Genomic DNA, 8,081 nt, shown 5'->3' on the forward strand with positions numbered 1-8,081 from the left:
TTTTTTAAAAGAAACAATTTTGCTGATTGAAAATAAGGAAAAATTTTTGTACTGTTATTTTTTTGGATCCGATCGAGTCTTGGGCATTTTTTCGTTTTTAAAGATAATTTCCAGCAAATTAAGTAAGTAATAAAAATTTTTATCCGTTTGTTTGGGTCCGGTTGAGACTTGGGCCCATTTATTTTTTTATAATAATTTTGTTGATTGAAAATTAATAATAAAATTTTTCAATCATTTTTTCTTGCTCCAGTCGAGATTGGGCTCTTTTTTAAAGAAAAATAATTTTGCTGATTAAAAATAAAAATAAAATTTTTCATCCATCTCTTTTTGGATTCCAGTTGAATCTTAGCCTTTTTTTTTTTTTTGTATTTGAAAATAATCCCCAGCAAAATAAATGAGAATTAAAAATTTACTCTCCGTAAATTCTGTGGGTCTGGTTAAATCTTGGGCCTTTTTATTTTTTTTTATTAAATTTTTTCGAATAAAAATAAAAATTAAAATTTTTTCCTCTGTCTTAGAGTACCCGGTTAGCTTTAATTCAGCGTTACAACGCCTCCAATAATGCTGCGATACACGGACACACACTCATACATTAAGCCGTCCGCTTGCGACCTCATACATCCACTCATTCACACTTACGTACTCGGCTCATAGCGTCACAATCCCCTCTCATGCTCGGCTTTGTGTGAGCGAGTAAGCTGCTATTGCAGCATCTCACTCTCGCGTCTCCTCTACTTCCCCGCTCATTTTCATTTCTCGAATAGCGCGCTTCTGATTGGCTATCGTTTTTAATTCATAACTCAAATTCTATGGCCCAAAAAAATTTTTGGCTCAGGAACTTTCGATTCAGTATTTTTTTCTCTATCGACCCCAACAATTACTCCCGCCACTTCAGAGACACCCTGTATATATATATATATATATATATATATATATATATATATATATATATATATATATATATATATATATATATATTAGTGTTTCAAAAAAACAAACTATTTTTTTTTCGAAGAACTTTGAAAATTATTCAAAGTATCTCTAATCGAAGACATTGTGGAAATCTCAGCCCTTAGTATTAATGTATAGAGGTGGCTGTAATTAATTTTTTATTTCTAGTTAAATTACATAGAAAAAAATTTTTTTTTACTTTTGAATATTGCTAGTCAACAACGAAGCATTTTATAGCCATGATCGATAGATTTTCTTGTAGGAAATTTAACGATCTACAAAAATTGTCTGAATGAATATATGCGTACGAAGAACCATTTCGGAGTTATCAGGCCATAAACATCGAACTGTTTACAAAAATAATAATATTTATTTATAAATACGAAAAATCGACTTAAATCACTTAAATAAACAATATTATATATCAAAAAACTAGAATGATAAATTTTTGATGAAATTTCATGAATTACAAAGTTATAATTTTTCACTAATTTTAAAAAATTTTTTGCTTTTTTAAAAATAAATTATAAACATGAAAAAGAAAATTATTTATTAATTGATAAAATTTATGAATTATCATATTTTCTAAGTTGTCATGTACTGTTATTAACGAAACAGTTTTAAAAATTCTAGGTTATGTAATTTAACTCAGTGCTATATAGTTACATAGTATTTCAATTGAACAATCAATTTTTATTGAATTGTTAGTATAATTTTTATAGAAATGATAATACATTAATTATTTCCGCTTTCTGCCGTCACAAACCTGTTTCTCTCAGAGCTTTTTTATCTTACATTACTTCGTAGTAAAACAACGTAATTGTTAATGTTTTTAACTAAAATTAGTTTAATATTATATTTAATTTATTTATAATCATTTGTAATTGTGTTTATAAAATCTCATTGTTAAGCTTAAGATGGAGAAGCAAGTTTATTTAATTTGTTATCAAATTACAAAATTTGTAGGAAGCAAACTGCCGAGCTTAAAAGAGGTTATGTCTCTTTTCTTTCATTATCATTGTTCTCAAAGCTTGACGATTAAGAAAAGTGCATTAATTACGGTTGAGAATGTATCCGATTTATGGTCTGAAGCTGGAATTCCGACTTGTGCGAAAAATTCTGCAGTAACAAAACTCATTCGCCATCACTCTGTTTGGAAAAATTTGCTAACAAATAAAAATCACAAGCTGTCATCTACTCAAAAAAAAAAAGTTTCTATTTTTTGTGCCGATATTGAAAAATTATTCGACATAGCACATCACAAAGTAATGAAACTCATTAATGAAAGTCAAAAGTTATTTTTGCAAGGCCAAAGACAGTCAAATCGACGAGGTTTTCTCCATATTAATCCTCCAGTAAAAACGGTAGCTAATAATATTGATGAAGATAGAATTGGTGAGTTGTTTTTATTTTTAATTGTCACCTAGGGTAAATAGCACAAAAATCCTCAAAAAATAGTCATTTATAAACCTAGCATTATTTCATTTCCACAAAATTTTTTAAAGATAATTTTATTATCAGCAAAAAAATTACGTATCTTCTTACTGATTTTTTATGCACGAAGTATTTATTGAATTCTAACAATTAAATAAAATTATGTTTTTAAACGTTTTTTTTTTTTAGTATTACCTTTTCTTAAATTGGTCAGTAATTATTTTGAATATTTTTAGTAATTCTTGAATACAAGTTGAATATTTAACATTTTTCTTTTTTATTTTTATAAAATTAATTACAAATCCTGACTAACTTGAATGTCTCACACTTATTTTCTGTGCGTAACTTATACTGTGTCTGATATATTTAAAAATTTTTGGTTTTCTTTCAATCTCCGAGGATTCAAAAGTTAAACTTTTTATATTTTGCAGACGAAATTCGAAGTGATGAGAATAATACTGGATTATTATTAAGTCAAAAAACGGATTCAAGTTTAAGTCGATGTTCAAATGCAGCATCTGATTTCAAAGATGATATAGAGGTTTCACGACAGCAAAAAAAACTTGAAATAATCACGCCTAAGGTTGTCAGTGCATTGGATCGTGCAAATGTCAGTAGCAGAAATGCTACTTACATTGTAGCTGCTACTTTAATCGGCGCGGGACTAAATATAATTTGAGTCACTCAACCATCCATCGTTCAAATTTTAACTGTATACGCTTGAAGATCTATAAATAAATATTGAAAGGTTCAAAGTTCTATCTCCTCATTGGTTTTTACAAAAAAATCCCAAAAAAGTGCACAAAAATCGGAAGTCAAACCAGAATACCCCCTTAACTCAAATAATAATTTTTTTTTTGGTTTTCATTGTTTCAGCTAATGTATTGGTTATTTATTTTGTTATTTATAAGAACTTACATTTAAATTTGTAATTCATGGTTTTTTTAAGGAATTCACAGTGGTGCATGTGTTCTCGTTGAACAAGCACTAAGAAGAGAGGTGACTTATTTACCATGCCGTCATCACATTATTGAGCTAGTTTTAAGATCCGCATTTGAAACTTATTGGCCTACATCTTCAGGTCCGAATGTTTCAATTTTTACTCGGTTCAAAAACAAATGGAGTGATATTGATCAACGAAAATATACTACTGGGATTTCAGACAGAGAAGTTCAAGAAGCCCTTGCTGATATAAAAAGTGAAATCCTAATACTTATTGCTAATTACTTACAAGTAATGTTGATTATGGTTCTTATTTATCTTCAATTGCATTTCGTATGTGTCATAATATAAATAATCATTATTATTGTTGTTGTAGATTTCGCAACCAAGAGGAGATTATAAAGAGCTTCTGGACTTAGCTCTGATTTTTTTGGGAGCTTTGCCATCTGACGGAGTAGTTTTTAAATATCCTGGAGCTGTTCATCATGCAAGGTGGATGGCAAAAGCGATTTATAATTTAAAAATATTCATGTTTAGAAATCAGTTAAAGCTAACAAAGACCGAAATTGTAGGAGTCCGTCAAATTTGTATTTTTGTGATGAAATTTCACATAAAAGGGTGGTTTTCAGCAACTTCAGTGATAACAGCGCCAAGTAATGATTTAATGCTGATAAAAAATTTGCTTCTCGACAAAAAAATTAATTCAGCTGTTTCAAAAAAGACATCTGAGAAAGTGGCTAATCATCTGTGGTACCTTTCTGCAGAATTAGCAGCTTTGGCTTTATTTGATTCGAGAGTTTCACCGGAAATAAAAATTAGAATGGTAACTGCTATAAAGTCCCGAGATAGTAGTATATTAAATAAAAAGCGCTTCATAATCAATAAGAATAAGTTGAATACGTTATTAATAAAAGATCTAAGTCATTTCGTTTCTAAAAGATCATTAGTATTATTTGAACGATTTGGATTGTCTACTGAGTTTCTTGATGTCGACATTACTTTATGGGCTAGTCACAGAAGCTTTCTAGAAAATATTCAATTTTTTAGTACATTAAAAGGAGTGAATGACGTTGCTGAGAGGAATATCGCATTAATTACTAAATATAATCAGCATTTAACTAACAGTGAAGAACGATTTCAAGGTTTGCTACAAACAGTAAAAAAACATAGAGAAGACTATCCGAGCTGTTCTAAAAAAAACTTTATATAAATTGTACTATTGAAGGTATATTGACTATAAATTTGTAATACATCCGTATTTTTTTTAGCGCTGTTCAGTGAAATTAGTCAGTAATCAATAATTAATAAAAACTTTTTATCAAAAACCTCTTAAAAATTTATCATTTTAATTGTGTGTCATCTCAAAAATAAAATTTTCGAAAAATCGTTTTGTTGGAATATCTTCTAAACGGCTTTACTGATCAATTCCAAAAACTAACTCGCTCTTAAACTTTAAAAATCACGTCGATTTCTACCCGTCCCGTCAAAATCAGTTGACTCGTTCAAGAGTTATCGAAAACAAAAAATTTCGAAAAAACTGTTTTTTTTTTTTTTTTTTTTCAATTATTATTGATAAAATAAAATATTTATTAGAGCCTAAAAAACCTTGTCTATTGCTTCCACGACCGTGAAAATCGGTTAATTGGTTGATGAGTTATCGTTGTCGAAAAAATTTAGAAGTGAATTTTTCAAATTTTTTTAAAGTTGTTGGTTCGATCAGTTAGTGTTCAAAGGTATATTATAGAATTTGCTAAACTGCGTGGAATACTACCAACCACGTGAAAATCGGTTCATTCATTTAGAAGTTAGAGCGCTTTGAAAATTCAAAAAATACTCTTTATTAAACTGCTTCCAGACTTTCGAGTTCGAAGAGCTCAAAAGCTAAAAACATCTAATTCTTTCAGCTCGGAATCCTCATAATAACTCATAAGTTATGCTCGAAGAACTCAAAAACGTCTTAAGTGCAATTTTAAGCGCTTAGATATGGAATTAGCGGAAAATTGTAGGGATGGCCTTTAAGGTCAACCCTTTTTCAAATTATTTTTTTTCAATAAATGTTAAGAAATCGTCAAAGTATTCTTAGAATATGACTTCCCGAAATTATGAGCTCTTACCATGATCATTTAGAGGTGGCATTTTGTAATTTTCTATTTCTCATTCTGTAACGTGATCTAAAGTTTTCTTGCCCTGTTAACGTTTTAAAATTAAAAAAATCTCACAAAACCAAAAAAGTCGGGAAAATTGCAATTACAAATATGAAAAAAAAATCTATGTAATATAATTAAATACTTTCCTTTTATTTTTTTACGCATAAAATACAAGTTAAGAACTTAAAAACATAAAAAATTGTACTGTCTCTAAAAGGTGACGGATAACTTAAATAAAACAAAAAAAAGGAACGATTTTCTCGAATTTCAAACTGATCTTCGTTGGTATCGAACTCTTTTGTTATCAAACGATCGACGCAGTAGACTTTTCTTCCATTTGTTTGTTATTATCTCTTGGTGTATCCCTTTTAAGTGTCCAGCAAAAATCTACCATCATATTAATATTCCAATTTCCTAGATATCTACTCTTCATTTCATTTATCTCTTGATGGAATCGTTTTCCGATCGTCACTGTAGTCTCTAAGATTTTCAGGAAAGTGGTCAATGTGAGAATCCACGAAGTGTAGTTTGAGTTTCATTAAGCAACATAAATTTCTGTAATTTGTCATCAATTTTTCTGCTTACATCCTGTAGTTTTTGCTTTTTTTATTTCTTCAAAAGTTTTATGACACATTTTGAAAACTTATCTAAGCTGCTCTCTCCATCTCGTTCATTTTCCGTGCAAAATTTGCATTCAGAAATGGAGTTTGAATTTAGGATCCATCAAAAATTCCTTCTTTTAATTTTGCATCACTATTGCGTAATTACCAAATGTTCGCGCCAGAAAATTTGGTAAGTTCGCACTCAATTTCTACCAGAGGTGCAACGATTGACGCGCACTCCGCCGGTCAACCTGACATCAACAGCTGGCTACGCGCCAACCGCTACAATTATTTTACATGCGGTAGAAAACAACACGTGCTTTGTGTAAAATTCAGCTATTCAAAGACTCTTTCAAGGAAATCCAACATCATTGGAGTCACAGGTACCATTTTCTTATATCATTCAATAATTCCTTTTTCTTAATACATTTATAAAATATTCATCAATTATAAATTTCACCCTTGACAATTTTCATGCCGGTAACCTAAATGTAAAACCTTGATCATTGTAACCAAATATTAATATCCAGTCACACGAGATTAATTCATAGCTCACGAGTATTGTCATGAGATATGACTCATTTCCCGACAATTTAACAATCAATTAAATTCTTTGTCATACCTGGCTGAGGTGATATCACCGATCACCAGGTACTCACTTAATCTTTTAATGAGCTTTTCTTTTGCTCGTGTGACTGCAGATTTTGGTTCAGTTCGCGTTCAAACCTCTCTTCATGCTCATCACTTTTTATCGCTGGTAATAATTATTATTGCGTCATTATTATTAATTGAATGTGATAATATATTGATCAACTCGTGTAACTTAATTAATCAGATGCAATAATTTTAATATTGTTATTCAAATAATTGTCAACGCTCAAAACAATTTCAAAATTATTATTTGGTATATGATGCCACGCGTATCGATAACTCGTCATAATAATTATAATTCAATTATATGACTTAATTAATACTAATCCCGGAATTGCCTAACTCTATAGACGAGTGCGGGTGATGTGATTGAGAACCGATCAGGTGCGTCCGCGGGTGGCGGATAGCGGGAGACCGGTGGAAGAACGGAATAACGAGTGACCTTTGACTAAAGAGGGACTACAAGCGGCCCGGCTCGGAACCCGATTTGTAGGAACTATAAGGGAGCCGACTGGAGTAAAACCTAGCCCAGGCGAACCAAGGCCCTGCCGTGGACCAACTCCCCAAGCCAAAGGTGTGAGCCATCGTGCTGAGTGGCTGCATGACACATGGGAGATGTGTCGCTAACGATGACAGTGGAACACCCGGCACATCCCACTGTATAAGTGCCTTACCTCGTCAGGCAGGAATCTGGCGAGGTGGACCAACCCGTTGCCTGCTTACTCGTGGGAACAATATGAATGTGACCAAATTAAATAATAAAAACGCGGAGGAAGCGGGACCGAAAGAGACCCTGGATCCGACTCAAACGGTACTTAGTACCACCGATGCTCCTATCGGGAACCCTATATCGGGGACGGAGAACCTGCCGAAAGACAGGGACCCTGAACCCTTCACAACCACGACGTGGAGGAAGAAGAGCGGGGCGGCAAGGAGGAAAGCTCAAAGGGATAAATTCCGAAAGCTAACCGAAAAGCAACCCAATCCTGGAACCTCCTCGAACGGGAACAAACCACCCGGCAGGAATGAGAAACCTTGCTCCAAAAGCCAGAAAAGGCCTAGGAGTGTAGGGACCACTCCTCCGGAGGCAATGAAGACGGTGAAGAAGAGCCGACAAGATCGACCTTCTCATTTCGGCCTGGGTAGAGTTCGTTTTTACGACACTCAAGCAAAAGCAAAAACCTCTCCTACATCCCAGGACATAGTACCTAAAGGTGGGACCCCCCATAAAGAGAGGATACCACAAAAGGAAGTTGGGACTCAAGACAGACCAAAGGAGATCGATGAGGGGGAGACGACTGTTGTAACCGAAGGACTCTCCAAGGAGAGGACTGAGGAAGCGACGAGTGCTCCT

At 32.7% G+C, this 8,081-nt stretch overlaps 1 protein-coding gene across 8 annotated transcripts in view; it reads right to left on the reverse strand.

The window, feature by feature from the left end:
• Window positions 1-8,081, reverse strand: part of Lili (LMBR1-like protein lilipod) — a 184,796-nt gene that overhangs the window by 139,736 nt on the left and 36,979 nt on the right. The window lies entirely within an intron of this gene.

Source organism: Cotesia typhae, unplaced genomic scaffold (genome assembly GCF_013202065.1).
Source record: "Cotesia typhae breed Kobodo isofemale line unplaced genomic scaffold, CoteBio_Ctyphae contig_27, whole genome shotgun sequence".
NCBI classification, from domain to species: Eukaryota; Metazoa; Arthropoda; class Insecta; order Hymenoptera; family Braconidae; genus Cotesia; species Cotesia typhae.